This window comes from Ranitomeya variabilis, chromosome 2 (genome assembly GCF_051348905.1).
Source record: "Ranitomeya variabilis isolate aRanVar5 chromosome 2, aRanVar5.hap1, whole genome shotgun sequence".
Classification (NCBI taxonomy): Eukaryota; Metazoa; Chordata; class Amphibia; order Anura; family Dendrobatidae; genus Ranitomeya; species Ranitomeya variabilis.
Genome location: NC_135233.1, coordinates 986,331,908 through 986,349,789, shown reverse-complemented (window position 1 = coordinate 986,349,789; position 17,882 = coordinate 986,331,908).

Sequence of the window (17,882 nt, the reverse complement as noted above, 5' to 3'; positions counted from 1 at the left end):
AAGCCTTCAGTAAAGAAGTAAAGAGACTGCAACCTGGTGTCCTCGTTATTTACTGTGACCAGCACCGCACCATAACATCTCCCCCACCAACACCTTCCTTGTACGCCCCTCAGCAGGGTCAAGGACCGGGTCTAGCCACCGTGACAACCCCAGAGCAGAGACTCAGAGGCCCGGTACCGGGTACCCCTCGGCCCTGCGGCAGTGGGGGCGCTACAAAACCACTTAGTCAGACAACTGGGTTGTTGGGGGGGGGAAGACTTTCTGCCCTGGACAGAAGGGACCATGTGACTGCTGGGGGCAGAGAGGAAGAGGGGGTGGGGGGTTGGTCAGAAAAGAGCGGGACAGCAGAGCGCGCGGGACAGTGCGCCAGAGAGAGAGCAGGCTGAAGCGCCGCGCTCCCTGAAAGAGATTGCTCCCCGTGAGGGCACTGAGGCTGAGATACCAGCCGTAGTGAAGGCTGGATGTGAGAGTGTGGACTTGGAAGTCTCCGTAATCAGAGAAGACGTATCCCCTGACAGTGACCTGAGCGCGCAGCCCCGGTGACCGCAGTGACAAGCCAGGACCCATGAGTGTGACAAGTAAACTACTCAGTGTGTGTGTAGCATTGCTACTGCAGAAACACTGCCAGCCTGATATACAGTGACTCCCAGCAGAGTGGCTGAGTTACTTCCTGCTTCCAGCTTCACTGGGAGAAAAGACTGCAAAGACTTAACCCCGGAGTCTCCAGTTCCCAGGAGACAGAGGAGAGACTTCAGGATCTCAAGTGCTGCTGGTGACTGTACCCATGTTGGAATTAGGACCCTCCAGTCAGGACCTCCCTGGACTGATAAGTTATAAGAACACTCGTTAACCCTTTTGATTCCGCTTAACTGTTTACTTTATCTCTATTAACCCCCTGTTTACTCCCTGCGAGGAGAATCTTACTCCTGTTAATAAATCCCCCTCAACAGTTGGTCTGTCTGTTCCGTGGTGACATACTCAACCCTGCTCTCTATTACATACATTCGATTCTAATTCAGTTTTAGGCCATATTTCTGCTGTCAGACAAATTTTCCCCCAGGAACCTCCTAGAGAACTAATATTGCCGTCATCTCACCAAACGTCCTTCAACATTCTATACACACAACACATGAATATGACAAATCCATAAATCAGGGAGATATTGTCAGCTACCAAAACTTTTGCAATTTTATCCATAGATGCGAATATGTATCTTGATCATGGCTATATCTATGAATTGCGTCAAACGCAGATTTTATGTATGTGGCATGTTAAATATTAGGCTACGTTCACATTTGCGTTCTGCGCCGCAGCGTCGGGCGCTGAAGCGTCGCCGCATGCGTCATGCGCCCCTATATTTAACATGGGGGCGCATGGACATGCGTTGCACTTGCGTTTTGTGACGCATGCGTCACTGTGGTGCATGCGTCAGGGCGCAGAGGACGCAGCAAGTTGCAGTTCTTTCTGCGCCCAAAACCATGCAAAAGTGGACGCATGCGTCACAAAACGCTGCGTTGTGCATGCGTTTACATTTGCGTTGTGCGTTGCGTCGCACAACGCAAATGTGAACGTAGCCTTAGACTTCCATTGCCATGTGAGGACTCTGATATTGAGTTGTTCTGTCTGCCTTTGGAGCAGGTATCTTCACTTTGCATTGATTAGCACTAGTGATGAGCGAATATACTTGTTACTTGAGATTTCCTGAGCACGCTCGGGGGTTCTCCGAGTATTTTTTAGTGCTCGGAGTTTTCGTTTTTCTTGCCGCAGTTGAATGATTTACGTCTGTTAGCCGGCTTAAAGGGAACCTGTTACCCCCCCCCCCCCCCCAGGCGTTTGTAACTAAAAGAGCCAACTTGTGCAGCACTAATGCTGCATTCTGACAAGGTGGCTCTTTTAGTTTGGGTTCCTGGCACTGCTGCAATAATCGCTTTTGAAGTTTGTCCCTCATACCTGTGAAATCGTTCCGGGGGCAGGTCTTTCCCCCCGAATAAAGACACCTCGCAGCCGTCAATCATGGCCTCTGCACACAGAGCGTCTCCTCGTCTTCCTTCATTAGCGTTTCCGGCACCTGGGCTGCTATTTTTTTGGCGCAGTTGCGCTGCCCTTCAAACTTACAGCTCAGGCGCCGGGGACGCTAATGAAGGAGAGGAGGCGGCGCCCGGCGCGCAGAGACCATGATTGAAGGCTGCGAGGCATCTGGATTCGGGGGGAAAGACCTGCCCCCAGGATGATTTCACAGGTATGAGGGACAAACTTCAAAAGCGATTATTGCAGCAGTGCCAGGGACCAGAACTAAAAGATCCACCTTGTCAGAATGCAGCATTAGCGCAGCACAAGATGGCTCTTTTAGTTACAAACGCCTGGGGGGAGTGACAGGTTCCCTTTAAGTACATGTGGGGATTCCCTAGCAACATGCTACTTATACTGGCTAACAATAAAAACATCCCACAATGGACCACAGTATTTTTGATCTCCTACACCTACTCATCATATGATGTAGGAAAAATAATCACCTAGGAGATCAAAACATATCAATCAAGGACACTCCAAACACATGTTATATAAACCGAAAGAAAAAACCATACGGAGTTTAAGTCCCATTTATAAAGGGTGAAAAATACAATTTTTATTTATAAAACCAGTACAAAACAACAAATATTCACAAGTAACTAGAGACAATGAGGAGATCTTCAGAGAACACTGAAAAATAACAGCAGTGAAATCCTCAATGACACTGGCAATATTTAATCAAAAAAGTGCTAATAGTGCATATTTAAGGTCAAAGAGCCTGCTATATTATATAGCTAGTATACAGGAATATGCTAGGTCCCCAACGGGTACCCTTTCGCCCTATCAGCGTGCATAGCATCCCACGTAATAAAATTAGCTCTTACCCATAGAAAACCGGTGCCAGGGGAATCACCGCCGCAGCCCCAACGCGCGTTTCGCGTTGGCTTCGTCAGGGGGCAGTGAAGTGCTTTGTATTGGGCTGGAATATATAATGCCCATGAGTCCGGATCATGTGCGCCTAATTACGGCGCATGTAGCTCGTAAGCCCCGTCAGGAATTGCATCCAGCGTCAGACTAAAAAACCATTAACAGTTACCAGCTTACAGTGCGTGCATAGTTATAAGTGCTTTAGAAATAAATATATATAAAAATATGCATCACAATGCAAAACACTTTATAAACGTGACACAATAGTTGATAATATAACAATGCAGTACCAACAAAGACTACTAAAAGTGATATATATAAAAACAGTGCATATCACAAATGTATGTTTTTTAGTCTGACGCTGTAGCGGTCTTTTTTCACAGTTGCACTGTAATCTGTTCTCGAGATCGTCTTTCTATAGTGCGCTCATGCGCCTCCCTTTTTTTCAGTCCGACGTTACTGCATTTTGTTCTGGTCTTTATATCATCTTCATGCCATGCCTTGTGCGCATGTCCCTCGCGGCCAGGCGTCGGGGTATTGTGGGCGGCGCCCTGACAGTGACGCTTGCGGTCCAGTGGCGTCATTAGGGCGCGACTGTGAACCGCGGCGCCATCTTGGGCGCCGAACATGATGCAATTCCTGACGGGGCTTACGAGCTACATGCGCCGTAATTAGGCGCACATGATCCGGACTCATGGGCATTATATATTCCAGCCCAATACAAAGCACTTCACTGCCCCCTGACGAAGCCAACGTGAAACGCGCGATTCCCCTGGCACCGGTTTTCTATGGGTAAGAGCTAATTTTATTACGTGGGATGCTATGCACGCTGATAGGGCGAAAGGGTACCCGTTGTGGACCTAGCATATTCCTGTATACTAGCTATATAATATAGCAGGCTCTTTGACCTTAAATATGCACTATTAGCACTTTTTTGATTAAATATTGCCAGTGTCATTGAGGGTTTCACTGCTGTTATTTTTCAGTGTTCTCTGAAGATCTCCTCATTGTCTCTAGTTACTTGTGAATATTTGTTGTTTTGTACTGGTTTTATAAATAAAAATTGTATTTTTCACCCTTTATAAATGGGACTTAAACTCCGTATGGTTTTTTCTTTCGGTTTATATTATACTGGCTAACAGATGTAAATCATTCAGCTGCGGCAAGAAAAACTAAATCTCCGAGCACTAAAAAAAATACTCGGAGGACCCCCGAGCATGCTCGAGAAATCTTGAGAAATCAAGTATATTCGCTCATCACTAATTAGCACCTATTTAGTAATTAGGATGTACACAAAGTTTGCCTTTTCAACAACTATCAGATCATTGTTAATTACTCTGTATTCACGATAACCTGCTTCAATTATCTGTACACAAAAACCCGAAAAGAAAAAATAGACACAAGAGCATATAAAAAAATCACTGATTTTATTATTATAATTTCATAAGAACAAAAAAGGAGTAAGATGCAAGTAAAAGACTGTTAATCAAAAGGGCAGCGTCACCATAGTGCCACGTCCAAGCAGAGTCAAACTTGTATGGGATACGTAAGTATACACAGTAGATAACATAGGGAAAAACCAGAGAGGGCAAAAATATATATTTTCCACACAAAAGGGAAGCTGTCATAAAAAGATGTTCAGTATACAAAAAAGGTACATAAGCATATGTATATATGCATAGAGTCAATGAGGCAATATAAAGTGCCTGTGCAATGAGTAGAAAATTGGTAAATTTAGTATTCAAGGTAAAGTGCATAGAAACAGGTAATGCCAACCACAGAAAATATACATATAAAATACAGCTAGATGTAACAACCAATCAAATATGATAAAAAAAAGACCTGATAATGAATAATTAACTCCAGCTGTAAAAAAAAATAATTAATAAATACATGATTAATACAGTAATGACAGCTAACAAGTATAGCAGAGTCCTAATGTGGATCACCCCTGGTTTTTAGGGGAACCGATAAGGCAGAATGCAAATAGCTGATAACCCAGTGAACAACCTGCTGCAGGACGTGGAAGCGGCAGACCACAATGTGCGCTTCGTGGTTTGCTTCTTCAGGGGGGGTAAGTGTATTACCTGCACACAGCAGGAGGTTCAGGAAGTGATCCAATACATTTATGACAGTGTGTGTGTGTGTGTGCGTGCGTGCGTGCGCGCGCGCGCACGCGTGCGTGTGTGTGTGCGCGCGTGTGTGTTTGTTAGGGGCATATTGTACTTTGGGTGTCAGGGCACAGTGGGAGCATCATATTCTGGGTGTTGGGGCAAACTATGTGAGGGGATTCACTGTGATTATATCATCGTGTATGTGTTTGTGTGTCTGGGAGCATCATATTCTATGGGGGTCATCAACTTGGTATTTTACTAGATGAGAGTACTTGTTGGCTTCAGTAGGAGCATATTTACTGTGAAGGTGCCCCAATACATGTCTCTTGCCCTGTTTCTAAAAGTTGGGAGTTATGAGCCCACTTACTCTATAGAATATTTTGGGGGGATGTGGAACCCAGTTAGGACTTCTGCTATGGGGCTCGCAATCTCTATGTACGCCCCTGTTAAACTAGTACCCATATTAGTTGAGGCATAACTTAAAGCTCCTAGACTATAATGCAATGTACCCTTTATTGTACTGGTGTCTTATGTGGTAGAGTCCCCTCAGTCACCAAAGCCCAGGGGCATCTGCTACCACTCTACCACTGTACTCAATATAGCCCAACAACAATTTCAATTATTACACATTTGTACTTGTGATGGTTTTATTATTACATGGTTTTATTATACTGAGAAAGCTCTTTAAAGGGGTTGTCTGGTCAAAACCGATAAGTTTGCAGTCACACAGTGCGTGCGCTGTGGGAATTCGCCGGTTTAAGACCCGGGAATGTAGAGTATGAATGCGTTATACATACCCCCGGCCAGTGGGCGCAGCGTCATCCATACACTTGTATCGAGCCAAGGCCACGTCCCAACCAGTGACATGGATGGCCAGTGTGTGTATCCGACTAAAGGGCGCGGCCTCACTCCATACAAGCGTATGGAGAGCGGGGCAGTGCCCACCAGCCAGGGTTTGTATAACTCATACATACTCTCGGTTCCCGGAGCTGAAACTGGCGAATCCCCGCAGTGCACAGTGCGTGTACTTGGGGGATTCATAGTCTGCAGTCACACAGAGTGACTGAAGACTTATCGGTTCTGACAATCCCTTTAAGACCAGTTTCCTGATTTTTTTTTTATCTCATGTGTAGCATTATAGAAAGTAGGCATTCCTGTGTATACAGATTTCTATCTCTCCCTCTCTAGCAGACGGAGGGAGCTATGTGTGGCCATATTAGCCGGCCTGATTGCACCATTCGGATGGCATGTACTGAGCTTGGGTTCAGGCTGAAGCACAAAGGATTTCATTTCAACTTCCAGCTGGGCCTGAATGATGTCACTGTGGGATAGGACACTGAAAACTAAACAGTGAGGTCAGGGAAAGGCACCGCGGCCAGACAAACCAGAGGGATTCAATACAGTTCAGCTTGTAAAGAAATATTCACATTATGACATTCATTCATTGCGAAAATGTTATACTATTAATTCTAAATGTCTCTCTGCTGCCCGACACTGGTCTTTGTGAATAGGCTGCAGTGGTTACAACCTGTCTACAGCATGTGAGCACTGCAGCCAATCACTGGCTCCGCAAACTGCATACTGCGCTAGATCATCGAGCCCAGTGATTGGCTGCAGCCAATGCTATCTATCAGAAAATGTAAGTAAAAAAGATGCTCTCTGCTTTACCTCAGGAGGTCTATCATCTATCGGCAGCAATGTGGCTCAGTGGTTAGCACTGCAGCCGTGCAGTGCTGGGGGTCTTGGGTTCAAATCCCACCAAGTACAAAACCTGCAAGGAGTTTGTATGTTCTCCACATGTGTGCGTGGGTTTTCTCCCACACTCCAAAAATTGTATTGATAGGGAATCTAAATTGTGATTCCCCAATGTGGACAGTGCCAATAATGTCTGTAAAGCACTGTGGAACTAATGGTGCTGGATAAGTGAGCAAACCTCCAGTTACTGCTAGGAAAGCATGAATAAAGCTTGGCAGGTAACTTTTAGATGCTTTGCTTTACTTCAACTCATTATTGCCCCCTGCTGGTGTATTATTTATATACAACTAGTGATGAAAGAACGTGCTTGGATAAGGCGTCATACCAGTGCGCTAATGTGTTGAGTGATATCTATGTGCTCGAATAATATGTTCGGGTCTCCGCGGCTGCATGTCTCACGGCTGTTCAATAGTTTGTTTGTTAGGCAATCAGCAAATGTGTTGCAACTGTCGAACAGCCACAAGACAGGAGGCGCAAACATTATTGGAGCTCGCCGAAGTCACTCGGTTAGCGCCTGAGCATGCTCAGATAACCTCATCCTAGCACGTTCGCTCATCACTAGGGTTGAGCGAAACGGATCGGACAAATTCAAAAATCGCCGACTTTCGGCAAAGTCGGGTTTCATGAAACCCGACCCGATCCTAGTGTGGGATCGGCCATGAGGTCAGCGATCTGCGCGCCAAAGTTGCGTTTCATATGACGCTTTCAGCTCCATTTCTCAGCCAATGAAGGAGGACGCAGAGTGTGGGCAGCGTGATGACATAGGTCTCGGTCCCCACCATCTTAGAGAAGGGCATGACAGTGATTGGCTTGCTTTCTACTGCGTCACAGGGGCTATAAAGGGGCGTGCACGCCGACCGCCATCTTACTTCTGCCGATCTTAGAATAGGGAGAGGTTGCTGCAGCTTCATCAGAAGGGATATAGTTAGGGAGGGAAGATTAACCCCCAAACTGCTTGTGCTGTAGCGATTTCCAATGTCCAACACCACCTTGTTTTTGCACGGACAGTGGAGGCTATGTTTTTGTGCATCAGCTCTGTAGCTTATTAGGCTGCCTTATAAGGCTCCCTGATAGCTGCATTGCTGTTTGTACGCTGCTGTGCAAACCAACTGCTTTTTTAAAAGCAAAAATCCTGTTGCTCCTTTCTGCAGTTATCTTGTTTATTTGTCCACACTTTTGTGTGCAGCAGTCCTTTTTATTGCTGCCATACTTGTCCTGAGATCATTGTAGGGAAATTGAAATTGTACTACAGTCCTTGTATTTTTTCATATATCATCCAGCCACTTTCTGCCACTTACATTGTGTTGTTTTATACACTGGGCCTGAGTTTTGGTTCAGTCTCCCCCCCCCCCAAAAAAAAAGGGAGATTTAAATTCTCAACAAGTTTATATACACCTTTTACCTTGTTTTACAGTACCATATAACGGTTGTTATTTTGGTTAGATTTTCCAAAAAATGAGGAAGTCTGGTGGAAGAGGCCGTGGGCGGTGGTTGCCAGCTGGTACTGATGGTGGTCGTGGTGCATCTCGTGGTAGTGGCAAAAGCACAATAGCACCTAAGGCTGGAGGTGTTGAGCTAGCGTCATCGTCTGGCTACACAAGGCCTCGAAGGCTCCCTTATCTGGGAGTAGGAAAACAGCTTTAAAAGCCTCTTGCCCTGCTGCTGGTGTGCTATCAGAAAGAGTCTTCAGTGCTGCTGGTTCAATACTGACCGAAAAAATGACTCGTCTGGCTACCCAGAATGTTGATGATCTAACCTTCATTAAAATGAACCAATCATGGATTTCAAATTATTTTGCCCCACCTTCCCCTGCTGACACGTAGCTTGCCTGAAAATGTCTTGCTTTTCGCCTCCTCTTACTGACTTCTCCATTTCCTCCATTTGCAGCTGCTGAATGTCCACCATAGGCCATTTTTATACCTCCATAAATGGGCTGACTCCCCCCACAGGACCATGGTCACCACCTGGCGCAAGCACCCGTGCGAGTAACGTTTGCCTGGACTGGTGGGTGGGCCCACTCTTGCGCGACGGCACTGGCACAGGGTCCCTCATAGTACAATGAAGTGTCTCTGATGGTGGTGGTGCACAACCAACGTCAGACACACCGTCGTAATATGAGGGGCCCTGTGCCAGTGCAGCGCCCCAGAGTCCTGGTCGTTGCAGTGATATCATTCTTCCACCAGGGGGAGTGATATTACGTCTGATGGCAATAAAGCAGATCTTCCTACCAGGTATCACAAACCATACACCACACTTCACACTACAGACCACCAGGGGGAGCCTTGCTCCTATCTACTAGGGCACTCCTCACAGAAGGGTAAAACTGGTGGGCTGGATAGAAAGTTAGAGAGAAGCTGACTGGGCTTTGCCCAGGCAACACCTTTCAGGCAGACACGGGGGAAAGAGGCCTAGCAAGACAGAAAGACACAGAGCTGCGCCTGCCCAATGTGCAGCAGCATCCTAAGAAAGGACACGAAGAGAATTGTGTTGTAGAGGGTGAGAAACGAAGTCATAGCACAAGGAGATATCACCAAAAGGAGTTCTGCCTTGAAATAGGCTGCCTCCTTCTGAGGTGCGTAGCCGGTGGCCGGAACACCGAGGGAGCAACCGTCTCCAAGCCTTGCTCCAGAGACCGGCAGGACAGTCAATTCCAAGTTGGCTGCCCGACCTTAATACCTAAGAAGACACGGTGGCAACTTGTGAGGGTCGGGGCGTCTCTAGGGTCCCTATAAACAAGCCTCAGGCCATCAGTCATACGGGTTTGTCCTATCCACACCATCTGGGGGACAGAGAGGAAGAAATAACATCTAGAACATCTACAAGAGTTGTGAGGACCTTACCGAGAAGCTCAGCAGGGAGGTACTACAACACACAGGCGCTAGAAGGAAGGCTACTGATTTACACCTGGATAGGGGACCCTGGATTTGCCTTCAGACCGGCTGGACTCTACCTACCCTGTGGTCTGTACTCTGGACTGTGGATGCTGAAGCCTCCAGTAAAGGTAAAGAGACTGCAACCTTGTGTCCTCGTTATTCTCTGCGCCTTACATCGTCCACCATCACCATCGACACTTCTGGGAAGCCCTGGGGACACACTTCACCTGTGGGAAGGTATACCATCTAGCTGCCATAACATCGCCCCAGCGGACCCCTCACCACAACGTCGGTCACCCTGACCGAATACCACAGGTGGTGTTACGAACATTATCCCATACAAATTTTCCCTTTTATTGGACGTCCCTCAAAGGGCCACGGACCGGGTCAGGCCACCGTGACATTCCCCGAACTGAAGGACCCAGTACCGCGTACCCCATTGCCCTACTCTGGGGGCGATCCACCAGTACCGCCGCCCACGAGAGAGTGTTCCCCCCAGCTCGAACAGTGCTCTAACACTTGCAATACTTACCTCTCCCTGCTCCACCACTGTGTAGTCTGTGCTGTTAAATCCTTCAATGGCACTGCCAATACAAATTTGTTGAAATGATAGATGATAGTTAAAATATACAGGGGCGCTGGCCTCCATTTAGACCAGTTAATACTTTGCGCCTACTACCACTGTCTGCTACTCAGCAGAGGAGCCCTCCCCTGTACCTAGCTATGCCACCTGTTTATTTATGAACAATTTTTTGGCAGACATTTAGTCCACTTTATTAATTGGGCCTACTAACTATGTCTGCCACTTATTACAGTTTTCCTCCACTGAACAAAGCAATGCCGCCTGTTTAGTCCTGTTACCACATTTGAACTGCATTTAGCCAACTTTATTATTTGGGCCTACTAACTGTCTGCCACTCATTACAGTTTTCCTCCACTGAACAAAGCAATGCCGCCTGTTTAGTCCTGTTACCAAATTTGAACTGCATTTAGCCTACTTTATTATTTGGGCCTACAAACTATGTCTGCCACTCATTACAGTTTTCCTCCACTGAACAAAGCAATGCCGCCTGTTTAGTCCTGTTACCACATTTGAACTGCATTTAGCCTACTTTATTATTTGGGCCTACTAACTGTGTTTCCTCCTCATCCTGCCCATTGCCCAGCCACTGCTAGATGAGTCTGCTGGTAAATTGACCCAGACCACTACATTCCCCTTGCACTCTACACAGCCAGAATCTGACCCTGCTGAAAGTCAGGTTCCCCTTCCCGCATACTATACCATCTTACACGGGGACAAAGAGGAAGGTGCAGATGAAAGTGCAGGTTCCTTCATCAGGTGGGGGGCATACTCGTTGGCGACGTCACTGGCACAGGGCCCCTCATAGTACGCAAAAGTGTCTCTGCCAGTGGGAGGCGCCGCCCGCCGTCAAACACACCGCCGTACTATGAGGGGCCCTGTGCCAGTGACGTCGCCAACGAGTATGCCCCCCACCTGATGAAGGAACCTGCACTTTCATCTGCACCTTCCTACGAACGAGTGGCCCCCCCCTGCTTGCTCAGGATCACAGCACTTGCAAAGTTGAAATACTTACCTCTCCCTGCTCCACCGCCGTGACGTATTCCGCGTTTCCTGGGCCCACGAAAATCTTGAGCCAGCCCTACCCCCCACAACTTTAGCCAAATGACCCCCAGTTTTCAATGCCTAACTATTATTATAAAGTAAATTAAGATTGACAAGCTTAAGTAGTAAGAATTGATGTTTTTGGCATTAAAATGGGCACTGTAGGTGTTTTCCTGTCCTCCACTCACTGCCGACTTTGATTCCCCATTGACTTGCATTGGGTTTCGTGTTTCAGTCGGCCCCAGACTTTTCGCAATAATCAGCCGATTTCACCCGACCTGACTTTTGACAAATTCGGGTTTCGCGAAACCCGACTCGATCTGAAAAAAGTAAAAGTCGCTCAACTCTACTCATCACTATATTCAACACATTTACTGTTTGCACTGTGAACTATTTTCTAACAATATGGTACATCCAGTGAATTTCTGCTGCAATTTTTGCCCTATAAAAAAAGAATTGTTTTTCCTGCAAATGTAATCATAAAAATCCTGAAAAAAAAAAAAGTACCTATTTTTACTCCAAAGCAGAGGTATGAAACATTTTTCTTTTTGTAAAAACAAATTGAACTTTGCTAAGGCAACGTTTTACAATACATTTAATTTATATGTATTTATTATACAGCAAACGCCCAGAACTAAATGATCAATTGTCAATATTATTTGGCAACTTCAGCTATTTGGTGATTGTAGCAGGGCTGGCACATCTGTATGGTATGGCTGAAAGCAGTCGGGTCCCAGGAGGAATACAGCTCATTTTCATCCAGGTGGCACACTTATAGTATGGCGGCCAGGCACATTGCATCTTCATGTCGGCAGCGTTATCTGATCTGACAGGTTCCCCTTAACGGCCAAGTTTGATTTGCAAAATACATGAGAATATGACATATTCTGAGTCTCTATTTTTAAAACAGATGTCTGCATGGATCAATGAAACTGTGGGTCAGAAGACAGCACGGGATGTGTACATTAAGTATGTGACTGTAGCCTTAAGCTATTTTCCCACGATGAGCATTTGGTGCATTTTTGATTCTGAAGGTTCTCTGCAGCATTTTTGCACCAAGTGGCTAATTAAGATTAATTGGGATTTTTTATTGCATTTTTTTTAAAGCCCCACCATTTTTTTTCACCCCTGGCATTGTATCACTAATTTAAGTTTTCTGTCCCTTGTAATATACTTACCAGTGGTCGTCTTCTGTTCTCTGCACTGCTCTCGTCTCCTTCTGCAGTTTGTGACCTGATGGCTCCAGTGTTTGCTAGGGAGGACAGAAGTCATTTCTAAGGGCGGCGTCACACTGGCGTGTTTTACGGACGTATGAGAGGTGCAGAAAATACGGATTGCATATGGTACCATGATTCTCTATGGCCCTGCTCCTATCTGCCGTATTTTACGGATCCGTATTATACGGTCTTGTACGCAATCTTGCCTTGCGCTGGCGTGTACTCCGGAGGACAGAGAATGAACTTCAATCCAATATTGCGGCCAGCATGCAGCCAGCGGGTAAGGAAAGGGTGAATCAAACACCCGAAAACCCCGCCTATATGACCCAAAACTGGTCCCACCAAATTCAGGTGACAGGTTCCCTTTAATTGAAACCACACAGTCTCCATTATAGTTAAGTTATACTAGCTTCCATAATGGTCCTTGGGTGTGACATTTAAAAATATAGGCCGTCAGGGATGAATATAATTATTTACCTTGTATTGTGTAAATGGTCCACAATCAATTAATGATTTTTTGTCTAACTTTGAAAATATACTTCCTGTTAAGCCTCACCCCTAAAGTACATAACTTTTTTTTTAACTTTTGCTGGTATTTTTTGGTGAAAAAGGTAATTCTAGTGGAAGTGGTCGTCAGAGCTTGTTACCTAAGGCACCTTTCACACATCAGTTTTTTGCCATCAGTCGCAATCCGTAAAATTTTGAAAAAACGGATCCAGCGACTAATGCTGCCGGATCCGTTTTTTTCCTCAAAGACTTGTATTAGCTACGGATTGCGACGGATGGCCTCACGTTTCACCGCCATTCGCCGCATCTGTTGAAAATTGTTTGTTCGGCGGCCTTAGACAACAAAGTAACGTTTTTGTCTCTGTCAAAAAAACGAACAGCAACGGATTCGTCGCCGTCTGTCGTTAGAATGGAAGTCTATGGACACTGGATCCATTTTTTTTAACTGAGCATGCTCCGATTTTTTTAGGATTCTTTAGCCAGCCCCCCTAGTCGGATCCGTCAAAAAAACGGATCCGTCGCCTCCATTTTTTTCAAAATTTGACGGATTGCGACTGATGGCAAAAAACTGATGTGTGAAAGGGGCCTAACCCATCGGAGGAGCAGAGGGGGTGTGTTAGGCTACTTTCACACTAGCGTTTTTTGGAATCTGTCGCAATCCGTCGTTTTGGGTAAAAAACGGATCCTGCAAATGTGCCCGCAGGATGTGTTTTTTGCCCATAGACTTGTATTGCCGACGGATCGCGATGTATGGCCATACGTTGCGTCCGTCGTGCACTGGATGCGTCGTGTTTTGGCGGACCCTTGAACGTTTTTTCGTATGTCGGGTCTGCCATTTCCTACCACGCATGCGCAGCCGGAACTCCGCCCCCCTCACTTTACAATGGGCAGCGGATGCGTTCAAAAACTGCATCCGCTGCCCACGTTGTGCCGAAATTTCACAACGTGCGTCAGTACGTCGCGCCGACGCTTAGCAACGGACCCGTACCGACGCAAGTGTGAAAGAGGCCTTAGGGGTCCTGTTACCTTAGTCTTTGACCCATTGCTTTACTTGGGGGCTGAGGGTTCATTGGGGGGGCTTCTTCTGCCTGGGCCACCGAAATACCTTGTCCCAGTCCTGGATAATGTTACTCATAATTTTACTTATGCAGTATGTTCCTCCTTATTGTTTTAAAGGAAATCTGTTAGCAGGAATGTAGGGGCAGAGAGACTGATTCCAGCGTTGTGTCACTTACTGGGATGTATTTTTGCTGTTTCAATAGTCAGTGTTTTATCTGCAGGAGATTATCACTACAGTACAACTGGCCTTGTGACTATAAGTCCTACCATGCCCCCAGCACTGATTAGCAGCTATCTGTCATATACACAGAAAGGTGTGGTGGGGATATGGTTATACACAGCTCAACAACGGAGTTCTGCTAGATCTGTAGCAGAGAAAATATATAAATTATATTGCAGCACCCAATAACCTACGTAACATATCACTGGAACCAGAGTCTCAGCGCCTACATCATGCTGCTCTCAGATTACATGGCAAAACCTGCTGACAGATTCCCTTTAAGTTATGATTGTGAGGCTTAGGCCGGCGTCACACTGGCGTTTTAAACGGCCGAGTGCAATGCGATTAAAAATCGCATTGTACTCGGACCAATGTTAAGCTATGGGGCAGCTACCTCCAGCCAACTTTTTGTCGGCCGTTTTCCTCGGTACGAGACAATTGCAGCATGCTATCGGCTCACTCGCACCCATATAAGCCTATGGGTGCGAGTGAGACAACGCACATCACTTGGATATCATCCGAGTGATGTGCGTTATAAGCGGACCCCTGCAATGGAGGAGATGGAGAAATTCATTTCTCCGCCTCCTCCGCAGCTGTGCTCCGATCCTCCGTGCGGGAGAATCGGAGCACAAACACATGACACTTGGCTCTTGCTCTGCTGCGAGCAGGAGCCGAGTGTCATTAGCATATCGCATCCGATGCAATATGCCAGTGTGACGCCGGCCTTAGGGTGCAGACAGATGGCTGTATTTCTCATGCGAGGATTGCATTGCACTCCTTGGAGTAGCTCGGCACATCGCCTGAACTGAGCCTGAGGGTATGTGCACATGTTGCGGATTTGACTCAGTACCAGTACAGTACCATGTAAACCTATGGAAAACCAAATCCACAGTGCCCATGGTGCGGAAAACACGAGAGGAAATGCTGCATTATATTTTCCGCAGCATGTCAATTCTGTGTGCGGATTCCACAGCGTTTTACACCTGTTCCTCAATAGGAAACCGCAGGTGTAAAACCGCAGGTAGAATCTGCACAAAAAACGCAGGAAATAAGCAGTGCGTTTTACCTGCGGATTTTGCAAAAACAATGCACACATGAATCCGCAAGGTGGGCACATACAGTAGCCTTCCAGCTGCTTATGGAAATACATCACGCTGTGGTCAGGAGAGGTGCGGGCCAGTCCGTGCACTGCAATGTGATCCCCGCGAGAAATATGGCCGCTTGTCTGCATCATTAACCCCTTCATGACCTTGGGATTTTCCGTTTTTCCGTGTTCATTTTTCGCTCCCCTCCTTCCCAGAGCCATAACTTTTTTATTTTTCCATCAATTTGGCCATGTGAGGGCTTATTTTTTGCGGGACGAGTTGTATTTTTGAACGAAATCATTGGTTTTACCATGTCGTGTACTAGAAAACGGGAAAAATATTCCAAGTGTGGTGAAATTGCAAAAAAAGTGCAGACCACTTTGCTAGGTTAACTAAATGCTAAAACTGACCTGCCATTATGATTCTCCAGGTCAGTACGAGTTCATAGATAAAAAATAACCTAGTCATGTTAGGTGTCTAAGTGGTGAAAAAAAAATTCCAAACTTTGCTAAAAAAATAAATAAAAAAAAATTGCACCATTTTCCGATACCCGTAGCATCTCCATTTTTCGTGATCTGGGGTCGGGTGAGGGCTTATTTTTTGCGTGCCGAGCTGGCGTTTTTAATGATACCATTTCGGTGCAGATACGTTCTTTTGATCGCCCGTTATTGTATTTTAATGCAATGTCGCGGCGACCAAAAAAACGTAATTCTGGCGTTTCAAATTTTTTTCTCGTTACGCCGTTTAGCGATCAGGTTAATGCTTTTTTTTATTGATAGATCGGGCGATTCTGAACGCGGCGATACCAAATATGTGTAGGTTTGATTATTTTTTTATTGATTTATTTTGAATTTTTTCACATTTTTTTTAACTTTTGCCATGCTTCAATAGCCTCCATGGGAAGCAGGCACAACACGATCACCTCTGCTACATAGCAGCGATCTGATGTTCGCTGCTATGTAGCAGAAATGCAGGTGTGCTGTGAGCGCCGACCACAGGGTGGCGCTCACAGCTACCGGCGATCAGTAACCATAGAGGTCTCAAGGACCTCTATGGTTACTATTCTGAAGCATTGCCAACCTCCGATCATGTGACGGGGGTCGGCGATGCGCTCATTTCCGGCCGCCCGTTAAATGCCACTGTCTGCGTTTGACAGCGGCATTTAACTAGTTAATAGCGGCAGGTGAATCGCGATTTCACCCGCCGCTATTGCGGGCACATGTCAGCTGTTCAAAACAGCTGACATGTCCCGGCTTTGATGCGGGCTCACCGCGGAGCCCTGCATCAAAGCGGGGGATCTGACCTCGGACGTACTATCCCGTCCGAGGTCAGTAAGGGGTTAAAGGGAGTCTGTCTCCCCATGTAGGCGAGTTAGCCTCTATTAAAACCATACTTGTATGATAGATTTTCGCAGTTTAGTTGGCAGAAAAAGAAAAAAAAAGTTGTATGCTTCAGTGCACTGTTGTTGTGGTCAGGGGCTCAGTGTTTCTTTATGCCCCTTCAATTTGCATAAAGAGCACTTTGACATATTTTGATTGACACAGCACAAGTGGGCGCTGCTAGTGAGTCGCCCGCCAGGGCCGTGGGGTACCCTGTACCGGGTCCAGTGTTCACAGGGGGATGTCATGGTGGCGACCTGGTCCGTGGCCCATGTAAAAGGGGAAAGTTTAAAAGGGATTTGGTGAATAGAGTTTATGTTTGTGACGCCACCTGTGGTATTCGGTCAGTGGGGACCGATGCTGCTTTAAGGGTTCCTCTGGGGTGATGTTATGGCAGCTAGATGGTATAACTTCCCACAGGTGAAGTATATCCCCAAGGCTCCCGGTGTGTAGATGGAAGATGGTGGACGGCGCAGTAAGGAACGAGGACACAGGTTTGCAGTCTCTTTACCTGGTATACTTTAGACTTCAGCATCCACAATCCAGGGCTCCAGATCACAGGACAGGCAGGGTCCGGCCGGCTTGGAGGCAAGTTGGGAGTCCCCTTTTCCAGGTTGAGATTAAGAGCCTTCCCTCTAGTGCGGTGGTGTTGTAGTCCCTTACTGCCTATGGCTTCAGATAAGGTCCTCACAGTTCTTCTCTCTGTCCACCATATAGGATAGGACAATAGGGCAATACCTGCATGACAGGTAACTCGTGCCTTTTTACAGGGACTCTAGTACGCCCCGGGCTCTATGTGTTACTGTGTCTCAGGTGTGTGGCGGACAGGTAACTTGCAGTTCAGCTGTCCTGCCGGTCTCTGCTGTAAGTCTTAGAGTCCCTTACAACCTCGGTGGTCCGGCTACTGGCCTCTGCGCTTTGCCAGGGAGACAGTCTGCTCGCTGCTGTCCTCCCCCTGCTGTCCTCGCCTGTGCTCCTCTCTCCTACTCGCTCACTGCAATATATTCTGCTTTCAGTATTATCTCTGTCCAGGAGCTGCAGCACTCTGTCGTGGCTGCACAGCCCCTCATGCGTTCTTCCTGCCTCAGACTGCTCCAGTCTGCTGTCTGGCA